Raw genomic sequence first — 26,349 nt, 5'->3', positions numbered from 1 at the left:
GTTTCTATGCGAACTAGTATCTCAGTTTTAAAGCTATCTTTATGAAACTTTGCAGAATTCCCTCTTTCTGTTGCACGCAGTTCATATGTCAAAACCAGCTGGATCGGACCACTATATCATATAGCTGCCATAGGAACGATCGGTCGAAAAGTAGGTTCTTGTATGAAAAACATTTTGGTTTATAAAGTTATCTTGACTAAATTTGGTATTTATTAGTTTTACTACGCTCCCCATATATATGCAAAATCCTATTAAGATCGGACAACTATATCATATAGCTGCCATAGGAACGATCGGTAGAAAATTAAGTTTTTGTATGGAAAGATTTTATGTTTTTCAAGATATCTTGACCAAACTCGGTACTTATTAGTTTTACCAAGCTCCCCATATATATGCAAAATTCTATTTAGATCGGGCAACTATATCATATAGCTGCCATAGGAACGATCGGTCGAAAATTAAGTTTTTGTATGGAAAATCTTTGTTTTTCAAGATATCTTGACCAAACTCGGTATTTATTAGTTTTACTACGCTCCCCATATATATGCAAAATCCTATTAAGATCGGACAACTACATCATATAGCTGCCATAGAAACGATCGGTGGAAAATTAAGTTGTATGGAAACCTGTTTTGTTTTTCAAGATATCTTAACCATACTCGGCATTAACTATTTTCCCTGTGCTTCTTAGATACGGGCAAAGCACTATGAGCATTTTGAAAAGGTTGGGTCTGCAAGGGTATTAAATCTTCGGTGTGCCGAAGATAGCACTTCTTTCTCGTTTATATTAAGAATGAATTTTTTAACAATTGATGCGGTAGGGAAATATTTGAATCTGTCGTTTTTAAGAATGCCATTTTTCTTTATAAATCAATAGGTTTTTTAGTTATTGATAAAATACCGTCATATCCGCGAGGCTTGTTTAAACCAGAATTTGAGGATTTATTTCAGCAACATTCATTTTAAAGGGACAGTTGCATTATTTTGGGTGATTTTAATTTATGTTTGAGCAAATTTGATAGATGTAGGTGCCTTTACAATGAATTGCTCAGGAAGGGATTTAGATGCTTACTAGATTTGAGACGCAGCGTGTTTTTTTATTTATTCCTGCCAGCTGTGCCCCTTTTCACAGCTAATTATGTCAGTGACGCTATTAGCGCCTACATCTAAGAAGAAGGGTGTAAGTAGGAATAAAGGTTTCTTGAGTAAAATTAAAAATAATATTAACCTGCTATATTATTTAAGAAAATACCATAAATAGGAGAAAAGAAAGTAAGAAGATTGTTCAAAAAGTAAAGAACTGTATGCTAGATTTAAAGAGTGTTAAGTAGATAGGATAAAGAGATAGTATTGGGGAAGTAATGGCAAATCACCGACCCGGTGGGGGAAAATTTACAGCCTCTCCGGTAAGCTATGCCCCTGCTCATAACTGGGAATGGTCAGAGACTTCCCGTAGGTATCCTGAAAGCAACGATTTTATTAGGGGTAGAGAAAGTTCGGAAGAGAAAACGTTATGCAAACTATTGTAATTTTTACATAGCACGCGAAAAGGATTGTGCATAGCGTAGTCTGTTGTGCACTTAGATAGGAATAAGGGGCGGTAATTTCTGGCTGGTCTAGCCGGAACAGAGAATTGAAGACGCCCTAGCAGAAAAGGAGAATCTATATCGCCAACAACCAATTTATGTAGAAAGACAACACCGAGAATTGTCCTACGGTTGGTTAACGACGGAAGATTAAGAAGAAGAAGCCTGCTGGAATAGGATGGTAACCGAAGATTAGGGTTCCAATTTAGACCTCGTACGGCAAAAAGCAGATATTGCTTCTGAACATATTCAATTCAATACTGGCTATTGTTATACTGCGGAGACTAGATGCAAGAGCAGTATTCAAGGATAGGGCGAACAAGAGAGATGTACAGAAGTTTCGTTATAAAAGGATCGTTAAACTCTTTAGACCATCGATTAATGAATCCAAGTACACCTTTTGCCTCATTAACGATGGTATCTATGTAAAGATTGAAGCAGAGTTTACAATCAAAAAGAACGCCTACATCCTTAACTGTTAGTATACGTTGCAATGGAGTATTGTCGATTGTATAACTGAAAAGTTAGTTAAGTTAAGTGTAGTACGACTAAATGTCATAAACATACACTTTGAACAATTCAGATGCAATGGATTGGCCGAACACCAAAGTTGCACAACGTTCAAATCATCTAGAAGACGAGAATGATGTAGGGGATTAGTGTATGATAGAATAAGTTTCACGTTGTCCGCATACATGAGTACACGGGCATGTGATATAACAAAGGGGAGATCATTTATAAAAAGAGTAAAGAGTAAAGGTCCAAGATGACTACCTTGAGGAACACCAGAAGTAACGTGAACCTGTTTAGAGGTAGTCAACCTCAGCATTACTCTTTGGGTCCTATTTTTTAAATAAGATCTAATCCAAAGCAAAAGAGACGGAGGGAAACCTATTCGGTCAAGCTTAAGAAGTAAAATATCATGGTAAACAGAGTCAAACGCCTGACTGAAGTCAGTGTAAATGACGTCAGTTTGCATTTTAGAAAGGAAAGCATCATGTGCCAAGGAAGTAAATTATAGCAGATTTGTCGTAGGTGACCGATTCTTTACGAATCCAGGTTGCACAGGGGAGACAACTGATTTGCAGAAGTGCTGAAATGAAGCACGTATAGAACTAGAGGAAGTAATAGTATAAGGGTAAGAATTATTATTAGGACAGACTGAAGAGTAGGTTGATTGGAAAAAATTAGCAAAGAGGTTAGCAGAATCAGAGTCATTGCTAGCTTTATCCATCCCGAGAGAAAAAGAAGATGGCAAACTTGAAGACTTACGCTTCAAGTTTACAAAATTGTTAAACTGTCTTGGATTTACGGCAAATTGCCTTTTGCAATGAGAAAGATAATTCTTATAGCACTGAGAATTAAGATGAAAAAAGTTCGACTTGGCTATGGAGTATTTAGCCAAGTCAATACTCGAACCAGATCTATTAAACTTTTTAAAATATTTAGACTTAATATTTTGTAGGTTTGATAGTCTGGGAGTGAACTAGGGTGGCTTTGAAGAAGTAGACGAAGGAATTGACTTGGGAATACACATATCTAAGAGGGAGTTTAGGGTAATATCAGTATTCATATCAACCGAGTCATATAACAAAGACCAATCGGTTGCAAAAATAAGTTGATTAAGCAATAAATAATTTCCTTTGCGAAAGCAACAATTACAATTGAACATTGCATGCTGTGCTGAGGGCACTAGATAATTTTCGGCAGTGAATAATGACCAAGAGATGTTCGGCAAATTAAAATCACCCAACACAATAAATAGGTCACGCACGTGTGAAAAATCTTCTTTAATACAAGAAATATGTTTCATATCAACTTGAATATCAGAAGAAGGAGGAACATAAGAGCATGCAATATAAATATTCCGTGTAGGAAAAGACTCCTTGACTGAGACAATCTCAGCGTCAGTAGGCGTACTAAAACAGAAGAGTTCTGACTGGAAAGTGGCTTTAACGGCAATTAATACCCGACCACCTCGAGTCGGACGATCATTTCTATGCAAAATAAAATTGTTCGAAAAAAACTTCAAAATCAGATATGGTTGAATTTAACCATGTTTCTGAAAATGCGATTATATCGGAATCGAAGGAAGTGCTGACCATGAAAAGATTTTTAAGTTTGGAAATGAGTCCTCTGACATTCTGATAATTAATAGAGACTTGGTCAGAAGAACAATTTAGTTTTTTGGGGCAGAAATGGTACCCTGTATTGAAGGGACTGGAAGGGTGAGAGGCTGGTTACGCTTTTTTTGGCTTGAACTCATGAACAATCATGTGTGGAGGCCAAAATTTGGGATCAGAAATGATTGGGAACATATCATGTGAAACATTTATTTTGAATGATGATATTTCACGAGGAGTGGAGAAATTAAATATGGTAATTAACACGCCAGCAGAAGATTTGCTAGCAATATAAGCTGCCAATGACTCAGAGGTGGTGTCAGACGAAAGTCGAGACACAAAAACACTTGCCTACGAGGGGAAACAACAGTTAACGTTGGAGCTGATGGGGCTGATTGCGAGCAGGTATACCTTTGCAGCCAGGAGCTGAGGGGGCTGAGGCAGTTTGGCTACCTGGGACAGGTTCAGGTACGGGGACTAATGGGACTATTACAGGGGATAAAACAGGGATAATATTTGGACAGTCGATCGGAGAAGGCGATAATGACAACATTGGAAATAAATCCAAGTTGCTAGGCAGGGACGAAAGAGGCATAGGTGTCTGGACAGACGGAGAGGGCAACTGCAAAAATTGAGGCTCCAACCGGTTGGAGACTCGAATTTGTATTTGCTAAGCAACTCATAACTCGAGTCAAAACTACTCGAGAGCTGCTAAGACATGTAGTGTAGTTTTAAGAATTGATTTCTCACAGAATTATACAACCTGGAGAATTCAATTTGCTTGTCGATGCATTCTGGGCACGACCAACGTAAGCCGCCGCAGTCCTTCTTGGCAATTGCAGCGATCTTGTCGCAATCACGCCCAGTGAGACCTGCACATTTAGCATGCATTATATTCTCACACAGCCAGCCATTAAAAAATTGCGGCAATGCAGAATCATCAGCCTGCTTGAACGTGCAAGGTTTCTTACAGCACGACATAATTACTACCAGCGTTAAAAGATAAACGCTCAAAGAATAACTATTCGTACACAAGCAAATTGTTTGGAGCGAAAAGCAACAGCAAAAATTTGAGGGAGCACGATGCACAAGAAGAAATATGCAGCAGCGAACACACGCACAAACAAATGTATGCACAGGGGAGCACCAAAGCAAAATAATCAAAACAGGCAATAACAACAATACGGAACTCACGCCGCGTTTAAGAAATGCAATAATTAACAGACTTACGCTGCAAAACGGATAACACTTTGCACAAGTTATAAAATCTATTTAAGTAAAGCACCAAATATGCAAAATTATGAAATAAAAAGCAGGATTAAAAGCAAGATTTAAAATATATAAAAATCTTGGAGCACTAGTAAAGTACGTCAATCACTCTCAACTGAGAACTCTCTCATTAAAAATGCCCACTACCGATGGAGACTCGCACATTGATTAGGCATTTTCAAATCGCTCCAGTGAGGAAGTTAGCGCTAGGACACTCGCGATAGTTTATAGTTACAACAGTGGTTTCTCTAAGTTTTCAGGATAGGGTAAATTGTTCTTTAATAGTCAACACAGCGCTAACACGTTCGCTTGTATTGCTCTTTAGCGGATCTGTATAAGTGACCTAGCACCGGCCTACCGTTATAGCAGCAACAGTAACTTGGTTTTAAAAGAAATATAATTTTATTTGCACTGAATGATAACAGATATATTCACTTTGAATTAGAAAATAAAATTTATTTATTATTATGTGTGTTTGGTCATATACCTCATATATATATTAGTAAGGGTATCAATAGCAATGTGAAAAGCAGATTATGTTAAGATTATGCTAACACTCCTCTATTTTAATGCCATAAGCACTCATACACATTTACGAAGCCTCGCTTTCTTTCGAACTCTGTAATTGCTCGGTCCCTTACAATAAGTTATGTTAAGAAATCAGTTCTGTAAGCAACATCATTGAAGTTAGTTCGTGTCGCTTATCATTCATTAAACACTTATATCATCCACACACGCTCAATTGAGATTAGATTCTTAAAAGGTCAAAAAACGCTTTTGATCCTACATTTTGGCGCACAACGTCAGAGCTAGTGTGTGGAAATTAGCGGCATCTCGTTGCCGCACATCATTTCGTTGGAGAAAGGTTTTGTTGAACTCTTCGCAAAATACAGCATCGGCAGCTACATTTAACCATCTGCATTGTCTTTCGGCATTCTGGAGCCGTAACAATTGCCATTCCGTCAACCTCGCTGTCGGTGATCACAACATTCTCGATACATAATGTCAACTCTTGAAGCAAACTTATACAAGCGAGCGAACATAAAACGCAATATTGCACACTTAAAGGATGTTGTAAGAGCGCTACTGAGGCCGATTGCAGTGAAAAAAGTCTGTAACACGGCGAACTACAATTGCGCTTGGATATGTTGGAGATATACATTAAGGAGGTTTTGGAAGTACAACCTGAAATTGAATTAGATCCTCAGGACAATAAACGTGCAGAGTGGAGTATCAAATTGTCCATCCAATCCCAACTGGATGATGTACCGCATAGCACCTCATTTGCTAACCCTGCTCCAATTCGCTCTTATCCGCCATCGAGTCTTCCTCGATTGGCTCTACCTGTGTTTGATGGGAAACGAGCTGAGCTCAAAAACTTCAGGACATCATTCAATCAGATTATCGGTCGTGAGTACTCTCTTTCGAACATTGAAAAGTTTAGTCATCTGCTGAATTGCTTGAAGGGCCCTGCCCTACAGGCAGTAAAGGCATTCCAAGTGACTCAGGAAAATTATCCCAAGGCTCTTGCTCGTTTAAGTGAATTTTATGACAATCCTACACTTACATTTTTAGACACAATAGAATCGCTGTTCAATATACAGCCAGTCGACAAGCCGGACGGGAAGCAGCTGCGCAGTCTGCTGGACAATGCGTCAGCCCTGTATTCATCATTATCGTCATTAGGTACCGGATCAGATTATGTCCAAGATATTGACCAGCTAACTCGTAACAAATGGAATGAGTCTCTTGACTTACGTACATTGCCAAATTGGGCCCACTGCATAACATTTTTGGAATGTCATTGTCAGTTTCTGCAATCAAGCGGCATCGTATCGTATCGAATGGCTGTCTCGAAACCAAAACACGTGTACAAACCTAGCAATGGATTATCATTTGCTATTACGAATCCAACATGCATTGTTTGCTCCAGCTCCGACCATAAAATTTTACAATGATCTCAGTTTCAAGATATGAGTCCTAAACTCAAGTACTTAGTCGTACAAAATGCTGGACTTTGCATTAATTGCCTTCAATCAGGACATCGAATGGCTCAGTGCCCTTCCAACAATCGTTGTCGAAGCTGCAAGCATCGCCATCACACACTACTGCACTACGGCCAACCGCCTGCATCATCATCGTCTACATCGCCATCATCCGTAGTGCAAATGTCCTCAACAATCTTCAATTACTGTGGAGCATTGATGCTATACAAAGTTCTCCAAAGTCAATCAATCCGAAACAGCTCTGTGAAGATATGTATTCAAGGACAACACAGATGAATAACGGCAGGATCGTTGTGCGTCTACCTTTCAAGGGAGATCCAACGTGCCTTGGCAATTCAAGCGATGTTGCACGTCGTCGTTTTTTATCGCTCGAGAGGCGCCTCAGTCAGCAGCCTTCTGTTCAATCTCAATATGTAACTTTCATGAAAGAATATGAGGATCTTGGCCATATGACTTTAGTGACGAATCCGAGATTAAGTGAGCCACAGTTTTACATACCTCACCACTGCGTTTTAAAGCCCAGCAGTGCATCTACGAAGTTACGAGTCGTGTTTGATGCCTCGTGCACTACATCGTCCCAGCGTTTATTTAATGATTTGCTTCTCGTTGGACCAACACTCCAAGAAGATCTGTATATTCTTCTCCTTCGTTTTCGATTGGTACGTTACGCCATCACAGCAGACATTACGAAAATGTATAGACAAGTTTTAGTCAGCCCAGTGGATCGGAAATTTCAATATATATTTTGGAGAGCATCATCTGATGCTGATTTGCAGACCTTTGAACTAAATACAGTGACGTATGGAATGGCCTCGGCCCCATACTTAGCAGTTCGCATTTAGCAATATCTAGCAGATCTGCATGGGAACGAGTTTCCCATTGCAGCATCCATTCTAAAATCATCGTTTTATATTGATGATCTGCTTTGCGGAGCAAACGAGCTCATCGAGTTGAACATTAAACACGAGATCACCGAGATACTTCGCCGAGGGCACTTCTTATAGGTTAACTGGCACTCCAATCATCCCGCCGTCAGATACGATGAATCGGTTAGAATTAAAACTTGGATGAAAACGCTGTCACTAGCGCACTTGGCGTACCTTGGGATCCAAGTCCTGATGTGCTCCTATTTGAATTTAAACCCAAAAAATTGTATTCAACACCCACAAAGAGGACTATTCTCTCGACTGCGTCTTCTCTGTTCGATCCATTAGGATTGCTGGCACCAATCATTATCGTCTCGAAAATCATACAGGTGCTATGGCTGCTAAAACTCGCCTGCCATGAATCTGTTCCGCAATCACTGCTTCAAGCATGGAGAAATTGCGTAACGTCTCTCAAGGCATTGTCGTCGATTTCAGTCCCCCGTTTTTGCTTGCAAGCTGAGCTCACAGACATACCAATGCACGCTTTCTGTGACGCATCAATACGTGCTTACGGACTCGTATGGCAATGTCCAGGTTCAGCTTCTGACTGCTAAATCACGGGTGGCTCCTGTCAAGAAGCTGACACTCCCTTGATTAGAAATAAGCGGAGCTCAACTTCTGAGTAAGTTATATACATCGATCAATAACATATTCATCAGCAAGCCGCACAGGCGCATTTCTGGTCTGATTCACAGATTGTCTTGCACTGGCTGCAACAACATTCCATCACATTGTTGGAAACAGAGTATCCATTATACAAGATCAAACAGCAGATGGAAAGTGGAGACATGTACCGTCAAAATTGAACCCTGCTGACATCGTGTCACGTGGATGTCCAGCTAATGAGCTCCAGCAATCAATTTGGTTCACAGGACCTGCGTGATTCTGAGACTCAATAGCCTTGCCAACATTTTGACAATGATTTGGACATGGATATTATCGATGCTGAAAAACGGAAGTCTACATTTGCTACAATTATCGAAAGTAATTATATTCTGGACTGGCTAAACGGAAATAGTTTATACATTCGGACGCTTCGAGTTATAGCATATATGTTCCGGTTTTACCATATTGCCAAAAAGGAACACCCTGTCGAAAGTTCGCCGCCATGTCCAGAAGAACTCCGCCACGCATTGCACTGCATCATCTGGATCATCCAACAACACTAGACTTCTGCGGTCCATAGAACACGTATCTTCGAATACGTGTCAAGGGTCCCACAAAATCCTATGGCGTCATATTTGTCTGCATGGCCGTAAAGGCCGTTCACATTGAAATCTCACCAGATCTTTTAACGAATAAGTTTTTGGAATAGTTGAAACGCATGGTTGCCCGTCGTGGACCAGTATCGCACATCTATTGTGACAACGCCACAAATTTTGTCGGAGCATCCAACAGCCTACTCGAGTTGAAGAAGTTCATGTGCAACACTAGCATTCAAGATGCCATTCTATAATATTGTTCCTCTGAAAAAATAACCTTTCATTTCATCCCACCTAGGGCTCCACACTTTGGCCTTCTTTGGGTGGCCGCTGTCAAGAGCGCAAAGGGTCTGCTGGTGCGTACCCTCGCTAACTACCGGTTCACCTTTGAGGAGCTGAACAGCGCAATCGTTGAGATAGGAGCAGTACTCAACTCTCGCCCGCTGTCACCGCTATCATCTGGTCGCAACGACTTTAGTGCTCTCACTGCAGGACACTTTCTAAATGGATATGCACCGCGCGCTTTGCCCGAGCGTGAGATTATCACCAACAACATCTCCAACTTGGATCGTTACGAGCAGATCACAGCTGTTAAGCAGCAATTCTGGCGTCGTTGGTCTGCGGAGTATGTGAACGAGCTTCGAGCTAGGACCAAGTGGACTTCGGCTTCCCCAAATCTCACGGTTGGCTCTTTGGTCATCATACATGAGGACAACACATCCCCATTGCACTGGAAACTAGGGCGTATTGAGTCTGTTGTGAGTGGCAAAGATGACCGTGTTCGTGTCGCATACATTCGCACTGCCTCTGGACTCTGTTGCCTGCCAATACATAAGCTGGCTGTTCTACCTGTCTCTTGAAAGATAATTCTTTCAAGGCGGCCTGGCTGTTAGGTCATAAACCTCATATATATATTAGTAGTTAGTGTATCAAAAGCAGATTATGTTAAGATTATGCTAACTCTCCTCTATTTTAATGCCATAACATTCAAAAAACATGTACGAAGTCTCTCTCCCTTTCGAATTCTGTATTTGCTCGGTCCCTTGAATTTTAAGTTATGTTAAGAAATCAGATCTGTAAGCATCATCATTGAAGTCAGTTCAAGTTGCTTAGCATTCATTAAACACTTATATCATCCACACACGCCCACTTGAGATTAGATTTTTAAAAGGTCAAAAAAAACGCTTTTGATCCAAGAATGAGGTTATCGCTTATCAAACCTCGGCTGACAGCTTTTTGGAAGCTTAAATATAACCTTTTTCTCTTAACATAAACTCGCTCTGAGCGTAAAGTCTCGATCGAGCATAAGGTCATTACGCCTCAGCCTGCAGTTGAGCTGAGTTAGCTAATTTTCTGACTGTGAAAAGATAACTGTTTGGATTGTCAGAACCATTAAGTGGGATCTCGATATGTTAATGCTTCTAATTCATGTATTTTTATAAGTTTATGGCATTCCTAAGTGGTATATAAAGTAAGCTGATATCATTATACAAAAGTGTATGCGGTATATAAAGTAATTTGATATATGTATGATCTTTCAACGGCGTAGTGCAGATGTCACTTCCTCATCCTTAAGAAATTAGCGTATCCTCAGGCGGATATTTTAGGGTACAAAATCACCTTAAAAATCTTTTTATATCTATTCCTTTGACTCGGATATAATTGCATTCTCTGCAAAAAGGTTAAATTCAACCATATCTGATTCTGAAGCTTTTTGATCAACTTTATTAAGCACAGATATGATCGATCGTCTGGAGGTGAACCATGATTTTCTGCGTTTATTGATACTGAGATTGTCTCAACTAAACTTACTCCGGGGGATACCACAGGGGTAATACAATGACAATCGTTTGGATAAGGAGATATACAAATGTGGTTAAATCAAAGCTGCAAAGCACAGATTAAAGCGGCAATTCGGAGAGGACTCAAATTTAAATTTGATAAGCAACTCCAAGCTCGATTCGAAGTTTCCTCCGAATTGCTAAGCCACATTATTAAGTAGTAAAAATGGATTTCTCACAGAATTATACGTTCTAATGAAGTCAATTTTCTTATCAATGTATACCGGGCATAAGGTCTCGATCGAGCTTGCTTTGTAAATTTTGTCATATCGCCTCAGCTTGCATTTGTTGAATGGGGGTTCTATATGTTATGCTTCTTATTTATGTATTCTTATATTTTTAAAGTAAGTTAATATAAAACTGTTTGTCCTGACTGACTGACTGATTGGTGATCAACGCACAGCCCACACCGTAAAAGCTAGGAAGCTGGCATTTTCACTGTAGTTACCTTGTGTAATGTAGGTGCACGTTAAGACGTGGTTTTGGGAAATTCCACTCGCAAGTGTGGAAAAATGGCGAAAAACGTTTGTATGTAACTTTTTTGTTTACCATCGGCCTCAAATTTATTTTCAAAGGTCTTTGTTCAAATTCATTTGAGGGGTGTTTCGCACTTTTTGGAAAATGCATCCCTCCTTGGTGGAAATGGGGGTCAAAAATTTGGTGGGTGACGTTTCGCCCTCAAATTTATTTCCAAGTATCTATATTTAAATTCATTTGAGACGTGTTTTTCACTTTTCGCAGAATTTAAACTTCTTCGGGGGGAATGCGATTCAAAGATTTTTTGGGCGAAGTTTTAAGTTGTGTCTGATTTGCTTTAAGCTTATTTTCGAATCTCTCCATAAGAACTTAATGAATACGTATTTCATCGAATTGGGAAATTCCACCCGCAACCGCAGTAAATTGGCGGAAAACGGTTGTGTGAAAGTTTTATGTTTACCATCCGATCGGCCCCAAACTCATTTTCAAAGATCTATGTTCAAATTCATTTGAGGGGTGTTTCACACTTTTTGAAAAATCCATCCCTCCTTGGATCAAATGGGGGTCGAAGATTTGGTGGATGACTTTTGTGTTCAAATTTATTTCCAAAGATCTATAAGAAAAATCATTTGAGACGTGTTTCACATTTTTCGAAAAATCTAAACTCCTTCGGTGGAAAATGCATTTCAAAGTTTTTTTTTGGTGAATTTTAAGTTTGTTTGATTCCCGTCCGATCAGTTTCAAAATCATTTTCAAATCTTTTTGAGAACATTGATTTTATAACATACGTGCCACGGGCAAGGCCGGGTTATACCCGCTAGTACATATATACATATGTACCAGCAAGTGTCGTGCCGTAAATTGCAGTAAAGCGGAGTCTATGTACGTAAGCATATATACACATACATACAGGCGTGTTGGCTCTCGCTTTTTGCATTCTGCTTATGCTTTGATTCGCCTAACTGTTGCGCGCGCTTAACAGTACTGTGCTGACAATAAGTCAGCTGTCAACGAACTTTCGTGTGCAGTTTTTATTCGGTTTTTTTTGTTTCTTCTTCTTCACAACTCGGCGACATGATCTCTGCGTCGGTCGCTGTCGTTCGGTGGGAGCTGTCTCTTCTAGCTTCCTGAGCGTCCCCTACACCTGTGACGGCTAAGATGGGAATCGGAAGCTGTGGACGCTCGTATAGTTGTGAGCTCCGTCCGCCGTCCGCCAACGTCGGGTGAAATGCCCCAGGATGGCGGCTCCAACGTTTTAGCATACTGAGACTCTAACTCGGCAAGCCGAGCCCAAATGCCCTGCTTCGACTTCTCTCTCTCTCGTACACTCTTACTCAGTTTTGTATTTCGTGTGTGGGCGATTTTCGTTCCGTATGTTTGTTTATTTCACTTGCCTTTGTCTTTTCTGCAGGGTTAATTACTCACGACAGTATATGTGCGCAGATAGATATTTCACTTTTCACTCCTTTACTTTTATTATTTCTTTGTCTTGGTGCCTTTTCCGTCTATTTCACAAAATTGTGAAACGTCTAGAATAAAATTAATAAAAAAAAAAAACACTTAATATTCTCTTAAATTTTGACCATCCTTCACTTTGGTCTTTGCCTGAGTCTTTATTATCTTCTTTTTCTCTGTTATTATTCATTATATATTTATTTTTTTATTATTTTGTTTTTTTGGTCACTCCACAAAAAATAAAATAAGTAAATAAATCTCTTAACTTTTATATTTTTCCTTTTTTTTTTGTTTACTTCACAAAACTACTAATCCACTTGACGTTCTTTCAACTTTAAATCCTCGTCCATTTAACCCGTTTTGTAATTGTCTGTTTTTATTGTTCACTCTGTTTTATTTTTTATTAAACGAACCCGTTCTCATTGCTTTCCTCAACTGTACTGACGAATTCAACTTTTCACCGCGCGTGAGTGAATTCGGTACACTGTACAGCCGCTGCCGCGACGCCTTAACGGCCCTTCGACGTCGACGTCGACTGCTCCACACGAATGTGCACACGTGTGCAAGCGTGGTCTCGATGTCGCTCGGCAGGCGCGCGCGCTGTTCTTTTTTTTTCGGCCGCCCATTATCTTTCCATTGTCTGCCTTTTGTGCTCGATTTTGCATATGTTCTGTTGACAAAATCTTGTAGGTGTTCATTTCATAGTCCGACACAGGGTATGAAAATGCCCTTGTTAGGGTATGCCTGACTACCTAATACCCTAGATTTGAAATTTCACCCGTGTTCACCTACTCCTCTGCTAGGGTACATACTCTCTGTTTTTGCCCTGAAAACACTTGTTTGGGCATACTTCCGGGGCTCTAATTCGCAAAAATGCCACACCCCTAAACGCCTCCTAGGTCCTTGCTCGGGCGCCACTTGTAAGGAAGCTACTGCCGGGGTACAACTCTCAGTCTTACCAGGACCAGCAATCTACAAGACATTTGTTAGTTTTCTGGGATGGACGGTTTAGAAGGGGGAGGAAGTGTTTCAAACGAACTATGACTCCTACTACTTTCCTAGGACATGACCTGGATTGCTCACGCGGTCAGCAGACCAGACCCCGATTCACACACACAAGGCCGGGATTGCTCACGAGGTCGGAAGACTAAGCCCTAACTCACACACACACACGACCGGGATTGCTCACGCGATCCACAAACTATATCCTGATTCACATATAGACGGCCGTGGTGGTTAGGAGAGGAGGTTACGTTGAACACTGGTTAACTTCGGGGTCGGAAGTTAGTATTAATTGAAAACAAACAGGTTAACCGACTTACCTTTATAGTTTCCTTTATTTATATTCACTAATGACCTGCTATCTGACATAATTTCCCCAAGTTAAAGCCCTGCCGCACTGTTCGGAGCCCTACCGCTCCGCTGCACACACTAAGTCTCTTTCGTCTCCGGCTTCTGTTGCACACGTCTACTTACTGTGATGCTCGATCCAAAAGTGCCGGCACGCTCGTAAGCGAGCCATGCGCTTGCCTCGGTCGCTCAACTTCGCCGCGAGCTTTCGCAACTTCGCCTCGGAGCTTTGGCTCCTCGCCGCCGAATTGAAGCAGCAGTCTCGAGACGGTGTTGAGTAACCGATCGGCAACGCATGGCTGCTGCGGCGGCCGGCGGTTAAATTGCCCTTAATTTACTATGCTCTTATTCTAATACCATAGTGGCCGCCTCACAAGTTTTTGCGCGCTCTTTGTAAGCTGCTGCTTCGTTGGCCCTTTGCTTTCTGCATTGCTTTGCTTTGCATTGATTCCGGCTGCCCTTCGCTCAAAGCGGCGAGCGTCTTATTGGAGTTTCGTTTCGTTCGCTTTACATATTGTCATAGTTAGTTTTTCGTTTAATCGCAACCTAGGCACAACTAATTCGAGTTGGCTGCCAAGCAACAAAATAAAAACTTATAAATTCTAATGTGCCCTGCGCGGCGTATAAATATATTTGAAAATTAATCTAAGTGTTTGAATTTCGCTGCACACAAGCAGTGAGAATTAATTAAATGCAAAAAAGGTTGCAACTACACATTTTCGTGACCCCGACGTGATTGTTTACTCATACTTCGTTCGTTTCGTATTCACTTTATTTACAATTTCGTTTGTGTACCTTTGCAAGCTCAAGTTGTTCGTGCCTCAACAAACAATTTATCAATTTTCACCACAACAGTGGTGAGCCGTTTGCTTGAACCTTGTTGTGCGCTACATTCATAGTGTTTGATGAAGGTGCAAGTGCAAATGGAAATGATGAGGCGACATCAGCTAATCAAGTGGCGGTTGGAACACAGGCTGCTGTTCTTAAAATAAAGATTAAGAATTTAAGTGATCGCGATGTTGATGACTACGAACTGCAAGATTAGATAAGCATGGCATCTGACTTGCAGGCGAATTTTGAAACAATCTATGATAGTTTGTTAGATGTGAGTCATGCCGGCGTTGAAGAGGATCAGATTCCACATTGTTTCACTTCCAATTCAGCCGCAGCTGATGATCTGCGATCTACCTTTGTTGTTCCAAACCATTCTCGATTGCCTCAACATAAATTGCCAGAGTTTAGTGGACGCTACACAGAATGGGCCGATTTTTCGAACATGTTCACATAAAGAACCGTATTTGACCAACATTGATAAACTCCAGCATCTACGGTCATGCCTCAAAGGAACAGCCCTGGATACAATTCGCTCATTGGAATTATCAAACTCTAATTATGATGGGTTTAGAACTACTTGATAAGGGTTTTAATAACAAGCGTCTTGTTTTTCAGGCACACATCGTTGAAATTGAAACCCATCGCGACTGAAGCGAATTCTCAGATGAGGTCAATTCTCACCTACGTGCTTTAAAATCGAAGGGCAGTTTGGAGCAGATCGCCGGTTGTATCATAGTACACACGCTGCTGCAAAAACTAGATAGCGCTACGCAAGCTAGCTGGCAGGATGATGCGCCGTTGGATGTCATACCATCATGCGAGCGGTTTGCAGCCTTCATCGAGAAGCTTTGCCAAAGGCTGGAAAATGCGGATAACGCTACTGCAATGTACACGCCTAGCTCCCAGGTGAGCCAGAACAGTAGTATAAGAACGTATTTAGTGACTAAGAATGGAACAAGTGCATGTGTATATTGTGAAGGGACAGGCCAAGCGGCTTGCTCTGTGCCTAAATTGCCTGCAAAGGGGACATCAGCTGAGAGTCTGCGGCTCCAGCACTTGCAGAGATTGTGGAAGCAAGCATCATAGCCTGTTGCATCTTGGCAACCCAAACATCTTCACATCGCTGCCTCTAGCTCACACAATGCTCAAGGTACCGAAACTTACTCCTCATCCCAAAACATCCTAGCGGCAACTTCATCTTTGCCACTCCCCATCAACCAGCATCTCAAGCACGATGTTTTCTTACTTTCCACTGCCGTCATCAATGTCAGAAATTGCTCTGGCTCCCTGGTGCCCTGCCGTGCGTTGCTCGACTCTGCGCAAATTCAAATCCACAGCAGTCGTCTCTGGCATTGGTGATATAGCATTTGGTTCAGATGGTTTTTCGGTAAATATCAATGTCCAATCTCGAGTGTCAGAGTACTCCACATGCATCCCGGCGTTGATTGCACCATCCATCACCGATAATCAGCCTGTCTTCACCCTTGACCCTGCATCATGCAACATTCCGTCTAACAAACAACCAGCTGATCCTGAATTCTTCAAATCTCAGCAAATCGACATGTTGATCGGAACCAGTCTGTTTTTCGATCTGCTCTGCGTCGGCCAGATTAAAATAGCTGCTAGACTCTGCCGATACTGCAAAAGACTCGCCTTGATTGGGTCAGCTAATTAAGTGGCGGTTGGAACTCAGGCTGCTGTTCTTAAAATAAAGATTAAGAATTTAAATGATCGACTCAATAGATTGTCCTCTGAACTGGATCCCGCTCGACTTTGCGATGTTGATGACTACGAGCTGCAAGATTACATAAGCATGGCATCTGACTTGCAGGCGAAATTTGAAACAATCTATGATAGTCAGTTAGATGTGAGTCATGCCAGCGTTGAAGAGGATCTTCAGACAAGGTTTGAGTCAACTATTAGTCAGCTACGGGTGTCCCTTCAACGCGAGCGCGGAAATTCGAAGTAAGGTTCAGCAGATTCCGCATTGTTCCACTTTCAATTCAGACGCAGCTTATGATTCGTGTTCTACCTTTGTTGCTCCAAACCACTCTCGATTGGCTCAACTTAAATTGCCGGAGTTTAGTGGAGGCTGCACAGAATGGGCCACTTTCTCGAACATGTGCACCACAGTCATTGACAAGGATCCGACATTGAAAAACTCCAGCATCTACGGTCATGCCATAAAGAAACAGCACTGGATACAATGCGCTCATTGGAAATGTCAAACGCTAATTATGCTGCCGCTTTAGAACTGCTTGATAATCGTTTTAATAACAAGCGTCTTATTTTCACATAGGTCAACTGTCATCTACGTGCCTTAAAATCGATGGGTAACACGCCTAGCTCCCAGGTGGGCCAGAAAACAATAGTAGAATAACGTTTGTAGTGACTAGGAATGGAACATGTGCTTGTGTATTTTGTGAAGTCACAGGCCACTCTATTTACAAATGTTTGCCATTCGAAAATTTATCGCCCGCGCTGCGCCTTTACGAAGCCAAGCGGCTTGCTCTGTGCCTAAACTGCCTGCAAAGGGGACATCAGCTGAGAGTCTGTGGCTCCAGCGCTTGCAGAGTTTGTGGAAGCAAGCATCAAAGCTTGTTGCATTTTGGCAACCCAAGCAGTCACATCACTGCTTCTAGCTCAAACAATGCTCAAGATACCGAAACTTATTCGTCATCCCAAAACACATTGGCGGCCATTTTATCCCAGCATCTCTGGGTCGCAGTTGCACATCATTACCTCTCGTCTTGCTCATCAGCTCCAGCTGCGCAAATTCAAATCAACAGCAATCGTCTCTGGCATTGGTGATGCAGCATTTGCGTCCGATGGTTTCTCAGTCAACATCAATGTCAAATCTCGAGTGTCGGAGTACTCCACATGCATCCCAGCGTTGATTTCACCATCCATCACCGATAATCAGCCTGTCTTCACCCTTGACCCTGCATCATGCAACATTCCGTCAAACAAACAACCAGCTGATCCTGAATTCTTCCAATCTCAGCAAATCGACATGTTGATCGGAGCCAGTCTGTTGTTCGATCTGCTCTGCGTCGGCCAGATTAAAATAGCTGCTAGACTCTGCCGATACTGCAAAAGACTCGCCTTGATTGGGTCGCGACTGGAGGTGCTTCACATGCAAGAAAATCACCACTCGTGGCCAGGCGATCAATGGTGAATCCAGATCTGCTGGTAGACTCGCATCTGCAGTCGAATGCACAGATTGATGAATTAATCCGTCGTTTTTGGGAGCTGGAATGTTGCACCGAGTCTGAGACCTTACCAAACAGGGAGGAGCGCGACTGCGAGGCACACTTTCAGGCCAATTTTAAACGTCTTCCGACTTGCTAATATTCAATTCATTTATCGCTCCGACTAGGCATGGATCAGCTGGGTGACTCCTATTAACAGGCGATTCTTCGACGATATCTTAATTTAGAAAGGAAACAAGTCCGCAATACAATTTTGAAAACCCAGTATGCAGTATTTATAAAGGAATTCTTGACTTGGATCATATGTCACTTGTTAGCTTAGCTGCACTGGGCCAATGCAAGTACCATCTGCCACATCACTTCGTGCTGAAGGAGGATAGCACTTTAACCAACCTAAGGGTCGTGTTTGATGGTTCGGCAGCTACTACCTCTGAATGATGCACTGATGGCAGGTCCTACCATCCAACCGAAGCTGTTTTCGATACTGATGCGGTTTCAACATTTGCTCGTTTTACGACTCTTGGTCTTGTTGGTCCTGTGATTACAAAATCTTACATTTTTATGCAGAGAGAGAAAAACTGGACTGGAAATAAGATGGAATCAAATAAAAAAATAAGCCAAAGCGAAGCCTCACCAAAATATAAAATACAAATATTCCAACATATTTACACCGTGGGAAGGCCTTTCTACGAGGAGCTGAATATGTATGTAAGTGCGACAAATGTTTTATTGATATTTTTGAGTTTTATTTCATTGCGCAGCGAGTTCCAAATTTGTAGGCAAAAATATATCTATGAGCGTATGCATCTCACAAGCGTACATACGTATAACTAACTCTACTCGGGCCTTATCTTTGTAATTATGTAAGTGCATGCACTGTGAAAATACGAGCTTTAAGGCTTTAAAGCTTTAAACACATGTGCCAGCATATGTAAAAGCGATAAGTAATCTCACTACAATTTCGAGCTCGCTCACATAATTTTACCCCTTGCAAAATTTTAACGTAAATCAGAATGAAAACAAAGAAAACAATATATTAAAGTAAATCAGAAACAAAACCAACAACACTCCGTTAGTGAGCATCCGATCAGCTGTCGCGCTGTCGAGGCATGCACACTAAAAGTAATTAAGAGCACAGTCGTGGACTATAAAACATGTCCACCCTCATTTAGAACACCGATTTGCACAGCAATGAAATCACTCTTTAAATTAATAAATGAAAAAAAACCGCCTAATATATTGCTTAACATAACCTAGTTTTATAGAAAATGGAAAAAAACAACAAGTAAAAGTAATAACAATGTTCCAAGTTCCTAATATCTACTTATGCTAATTAAAGAAAGTCCGTCAAATGAAGTTTAATCATTTAAATATCAATAAATAAAATAAAGTATAGCTTCCAGGTGCAGCAATAGGTCTTATTTTAAATGTGTGTGCGTCTGTAGATCTAGGCTAGTAACAACCCGCCCCCACCTCACCGAATAAGCTCGGAACCAGAAGACCTCGCCCGCCATGTGCATACATATACGAGTAGCAGTGAGCAGCCACAAGCAGCCTAAGCTTGCTCACTGCCTGAGCTAGCAGTACCATTCACAATGTATAAAGAATAATTTCTATTATTGTGGCTTTATTCTATAAATCATTTGGTGTGTTGATTACTCTAATTATCTCGCAAATTTTTTTAAAGTCGTTTTAAGTTATTTTGTTGGTATTTATTGTCAGATTAACACCATTTCTCAGAGAGAGCTCTCAGTTGAGAGTGATTGACGTGCTTTAAGTATTGTATTCATTTTTTTATACCCTTGCAGAGGGTATTATAATTTTGTCGTGAAATGTGTAACGCATAGAAGGAGACATCTCCGACCCCATAAAGTATATATATTCTTGATCAGTATCAACAGCCGAGTTGATATAGCCATGTCCGTCTGTCCGTCTGTCTGTTTCTATGCGAACTAGTCTCTCAGTTTTAAAGCTATCTTTATGAAACTTTGCAGAATTCTCTCTTTCTGTTGCACGCAGATCATATGTCAAAACCAGCTGAATCGGACCACTATATCATATAGCTGCCATAGGAACGATCGGTCGAAAAGTAGGTTCTTGTATGAAAAACATTTTTGTTTATAAAGTTATCTTGACTAAACTTTGTATTTATTAGTTTTACTACGCTCCCCATATATATGCAAAATCCTATTAAGATCGGGAAACTATATCATATAGCTGCCATAGGAACGATCGGTCGAAAATTAAGTTTTTGTATAGAAAATTTTTATGTTTTTCAAGATATCTTGACCAAACTCGGTACTTATTAGTTTTACTAGCTCCCCATATATATGCCAAATTCTATTAATGATCGGGCAACTATATCATATAGCTGCCATAGGAACGATCGGTCGAAAATTAAGTTTTTGTATGGAACATTTTTATGTTTTTCAAGATATCTTTACCAAACTCGGTATTTATTAGTTTTACTACGCTCCCCATATATATGCAAAATCCTATTAAGATCGGACCACTATATCATATAGCTGCCATAGGAAAGATCGGTCGAAAATTAAGTTTTTGTATAGAAAATTTTTATGTGTTTCAAGATATCTTAACCAAACTCGGTATTTATTAGTTTTACTACGCTCCCCATATATATGCAAAATTCTATTAAGATCGGACAACTATATCATATAGCTGCCATAGGAACGATCAGTCGAAAATTATGCTGTTGTATGGAATTTTTTTTGTTTTTCAAGATATCTTGACCAAACTCGGCATTTATTAGTTTTACTATGCTCCCTCCACTTATGCAAAATCTTATTCACATCGGGCTACTATATCATATAGCTGCCATAGGAACGATCGGAGGAAATTTAGTTGTTGTATGGAAACCTGTTTTGCTTTTCAAGATATCTTAACAATACTCGGCATTAACTATTTTCCCTGTGCTTCTTAGATACGGGCAAAGCACTATGAGCATTTTGAAAAGGTTGGGTCTGCAAGGGTATTAAATCTTCGGTGTGCCGAAGATAGCACTTCTTTCTCGTTTTTGTAAATTTTGCTTCATTTGTGCTTTATTTAAAAACCTTTTATTATTTCTTGTGCAGTGTAATATTTTCCTTTTAAATATTCAACACTTCTTTTGTCGTACTTTTTTGACGAACCGTCTGCTCCGTTTTAGTTCTTTCTTAATTATGTTTTTTATTTCAATACATAATATGGACCTAAGCTAATTATGTTAAAGGTTACATCGTCAGAGATGTCAGAGATTCATGTATATAAATTCGCATTAAAGTATTAGTATTAGCACATATAGAGTATGCACTGTATTTAAAATATATAAAACTGTTACACTGTAACACTTTGTTGCAGTGTTTACATATGAACACTTCAAGTGCATACATATGTAAAATGACCACACATATATGTGTGTAGGCAACAACGCAGCGTCAGCGTTCCCACGCTAGCCGACTGCGCATTACAATACATAAGTGCACATAACATACTCTCTCTCAGCGCGGCTCTCAATGCTGCATACATATATAAGTATATAATATAACCGCTTCGCTGCCGGCGTCGCTGGCAGCGCAGTTCGCGCGGTCTTAGCTAAGTAGCACCTAAGAAAAGATTGTACGAATTATTCAAACCCGAAGAGTGAATTAATAAAGTTTACAATTGGAGCAGAAGCTCCAATGTATGAAACAACAACAAAAATTGGGACTCATCACTACATGGCGACCGTGACATGGTCAGTAATCCCTGCCTGGAGGCAGTAGAAGGAAGGAAAAAGTCAACAACAACTATTACATTCCATTTTGAATGAACAAGAACGTCAAACACAACAGCGGCAGCAACTTACGTCGATGGAAATTAACACGGCGTTGGAACTTAAATAGTCTGAGTGAGTAAGGTTGTTACAAAAGTGCGTCGCAAATGTTTTGAATACGCATCACATTAGATGAGTATAGGGCGAGAAGATTAACGGCCAGTGACCCGGCCGTTGATCAAAATCAATTAAAAAAAAAACCAAGAAATCGAGGCGGCATACAGCTGCGTATAAAAAACGCAAAGCTGAGATATGCAAGCTATTATATAATAGCAATAAGCCCCCGACTTGAGAAGATTCAAACAGACTAGCAAGACAGCTAGATTTCCTCAATGAAGAGGCAAAGCGATCTAAAGCACAAGTAACACCTTCTCCTCAAAATATCAAAACCATAAAAATTAATACAAAAATTCCACCGCCACAGACCAACAAAGAAGTGCCCAGCAGACTGCGAGGGACCACTCTACAGCATCGATTGCAAGTATACTTGCCAACGGAAGAAAACTAGCACCAGCCCCACTAGCCAGTAAAGCTGGCAAACAACAACCTGTGCGAAGACCACCACCGGTACCGCCAGCGCAACAAGCTGTGCCATCGAGATGCGGAGGCACTCCGCCTCTTGCGCCAACGAGGGAGCATCAGCGTGCCACATCCGGCGACGCCCAGCTGATGCCGCGACGAACAGCAGATGCTGCGAATATACAAATATTATTTTAAATTATAAATATATACAATTTGTAAAATTGAGCAATTAATTTCTGCCCGATTAGAAGCATAGCCCGTAAAGCTATGCGAACCGATAGGTAGGATACTGTAAAAACATTAATTATCCCATGTACAAGGATAATAAAATAAGTAAATTTGAATCTCAAAATTAGCCATATATATATGGCATAAGATCCCCTGTTGTAGTCGATATACTTTTATTTAATTGTATAATCTTTTTCTTTATTTGGGAGCAGCGAAGGTGCCGCTTCCAACGTTCAGTTGAATCTGATTTTTACATTTTTCCTTAGGTTCTAAGTAAGCCTAAGTCTCATCGCTGCGCTGCCCACAGTTAGACAGCAGAGAGACGGTTATGTATATTCTATATGTTATATGTATGTAATTATGCTCTCTTCAGCTGGAGCGCTAGGGTATATGCATGCCCTTGAGTTCGGTCAAGTGGTCGGCGCGTCTAACAGAATGCTGACACTTGCACATACTGTGACCGATCGACTCATATTTCGGCCACTTGGTTAATGACCTGGTGTTGTTTATATAAACACTGCAGCAAAGTGTTACAGTGTGTTCACTTTAAGTACTCTTGGTACAGTAGATATTCAATATATATGCATACTACTTCTCCCTCCTTTTGAAAAATAACGTTATATTATGAAGATATTTTATAAGTATACTTTGCTTAAAAATTTTCTTTTTTTTTTTTATTGTTTTTTTTTTTAATATATATATATTCCAAGAAAATGAAATTACAAATAATATTCGTATGTAAAGAAAACATTTTTTTTTTTTTTCTTAGCATAGCCATACTAAATACAATTATGAAATAAACATTTTTAGCCTATCCTTATGAACGGTTTGTTTTTTGTTTTTATTATTCGTTATTATGATGTTATTTCTATCTCCTATTTCCGTTACTTTGTACGGACCAGTATATTTATAATCTAGCTTATGAACTGTTTCATTTCTTAATAAGACTTTATCACCTATTGATATATCTATGTTGTTTGTTTGCTGATCATATAGTATCTTATTTTTTTTCTTATTTTCTTCTATCATTATTCTGGCTCTTTTGTATGCTACTTCTAGTCTATATTTGCTTTCCTTAGCATAGTCATCTATATTATATATGGTTTCTATATTATCTATGCTATTAAATTGTTTTGGTAAATTATTTGTTTTACCAAATACTAACTCATATGGACAGTAATTATGTGCCATTGAGGGGGTCGTGTTGAAACAGAAAACGAAATATTGAAGCCATACGTCCCAATCAGCTTTATCAACCGATATATATGAGCGTATGTATTCATTAAAAGTTCTATGACTACGTTCTATTGTTCCAACTGTCTGGTGGTGGTGTGCCGTAGATGTTATATTTTCAATTTTTAGGTATTTGCATAAATCATTTATAATTGAATTCTTATATTCTGTTCCCATGTCCGTAATGAACGTCTTCATTGGACCGTACTTCAGAATAAATGATTCAAAAATTGCTTTAGCGACAGTGTTCGCGTTCTTATTTGGAACTGGTATGGCAACTAAATATTTAGTTAGATCACATATTAGAGTGACTGCATATTCATTGTCATTTTCTGATTTTGGTAGTGGACCAATAGTGTCTACTATCACTCTGTCGAAAGCATTTATTGGCGTATCAGTTATTATTAATGGGGTCTTATTGTGCTTGGTTATTTTAGCTTTTTGGCATTTTTGACATTTTCGTATGTACTCAGTAATATCTCGAGTCATACCTTTCCAAAAATAATGTCTTTTGACCTTGGCCAAGGTTTTTGCAATGCCGCTATGACCTCCTTGTATTGGATCGTCATGGAATTTAGACAGTATAGCTTCTTTCTCTTTTTGTTTTTCTATAAGGGTCACCGGGTTGAGTAGCGCTACTCTTAATGTATTCAATATCTTATTGCCCATTTGTTTGAAATTATCTATTGAAACATGTTCAAAGATATTTTCCCACGGTGCCATTTTGAGTTGGCTGATTTTGTTTTTACCGGCTTGCGTTTCAAGCCTTTGGAAAAATTGACCTAAGTCTAGGATTCCATTGGTATATAAATCGCTAACATCGTATCTTGCAGTAATTTTTCTACCATGTTTAAATAAACATAGCGTATCTTTTACATGCAAGGTCACTACTTTACGTACTTCGTCATTGTTTATGACTTCATATACGTTGGGCTTAGAAGCTTTCTCTATAGATTGCGTAGGCAATTCTATTTCTTTGTTATCCGCGCGGATTTTCTGTCTATTTTGATATCTAGTAGTGACTTTCATTATATTTCCAGTAATGTTTTGTAGATCTTTAATGGTTATTCTTGATAACGCATCAGCTACATAATTGTCTTTTCCCTTTAGATATTCAACTGTGAAATCATACTCTTCTAATTCTAGCCTCATACGTGTCAGTTTAGAACTCGGATTGATCATTGAAAATAAATATATTAATGGTCTGTGATCTGTTTTGATTGTAAAGTGTTTTCCATAAATATATGGTCGGAAATGTAATATTGCCCAGTGAATTGCAGCTAATTCCTGCTCAGTTGTACACTTATTACTTTCTCCCTTAGTGAAAGCTCTTGATGCGTATGCAATGGGAAGTTGGAGTCCGTTATGGTTTTGAGTTAAAACCGTTCCACACGCTTGCTTACTTGCATCAGTAATTATACAAAATTCTTTGCTGAAATCAGGATATTGTAGCAAAGTAGGTTCCATCAGTTTTGTTTTTAAATATTGGAATGCGTTTTGGCATTCATCTGTCCATTCAAAAGGAACATTCTTTTTACATAATCTTGTTATGTGCCGTGAGTATTCGGCGAAATTTTTTATGAAACGTCTATAATAATTGCAAAATGCTATGAAACGTCTAGCGCTGTCCGCATTGTGCGGCGTAGGGTAATTCATAATGACATCATATTTCTTGTCGTCCGGAAGTATTCCTTTATCTGTGCATTTATGACCGAGAAAAGTCACCTCATGCATAAAAAATGAACATTTTTCTGGATGTAACTTTAGATTGTATTTCCTACATTTCTCAAAAACGTCTGTTAAGTTTTTAAGCATATGTTTTTCGGAACAACCTATAACTATTAAGTCATCCATATAAAGGAATGCTTGTGAAGGTTCTAATCCAGAGAATGCTATAGTCATCATTCTCTGAAATGAATTAGGCGCTATTTTTAGTCCGAAAGGTAATCGCGTGAAGCGATACGAGCCATTGCTCGTTGAAAATGACGTTATATCTCTTGAACTTTTTTCGAGTTCAATTTGATGAAATCCTGACATTAAATCAAGACATGAAAAATATTTTGCTCGTCCAAGTTGATCCAAAATATCATCAATTCTTGGGAGTGGAAATTTGTCGGACAGTAATTTTTTATTAATTTGACGATAGTCAATCACTAATCGCCATTTCTTTTGTTCTGAACCTGGAGATGGTTTTTTAGGGACAAGTAATAATGGGCTATTATATTCAGATACAGATGGTTCAACAATCCCGTCGGTGATCAATTTTCCGACTTG

At 39.8% G+C, this 26,349-nt stretch overlaps 1 long non-coding RNA gene across 1 annotated transcript in view; it reads left to right on the top strand.

Annotated features, from left to right (window-relative positions):
- LOC135440907 (uncharacterized) overlaps positions 1 to 26,349 on the top strand; it is a 31,696-nt gene that overhangs the window by 696 nt on the left and 4,651 nt on the right. The window lies entirely within an intron of this gene.

Source organism: Drosophila montana, unplaced genomic scaffold, assembly GCF_035044405.1.
Source record: "Drosophila montana isolate Dmon_TW-CO22-7 unplaced genomic scaffold, ASM3504440v1 contig_1092_1, whole genome shotgun sequence".
NCBI classification, from domain to species: Eukaryota; Metazoa; Arthropoda; class Insecta; order Diptera; family Drosophilidae; genus Drosophila; species Drosophila montana.
This window is presented reverse-complemented; position numbering and strand designations above follow the sequence as displayed.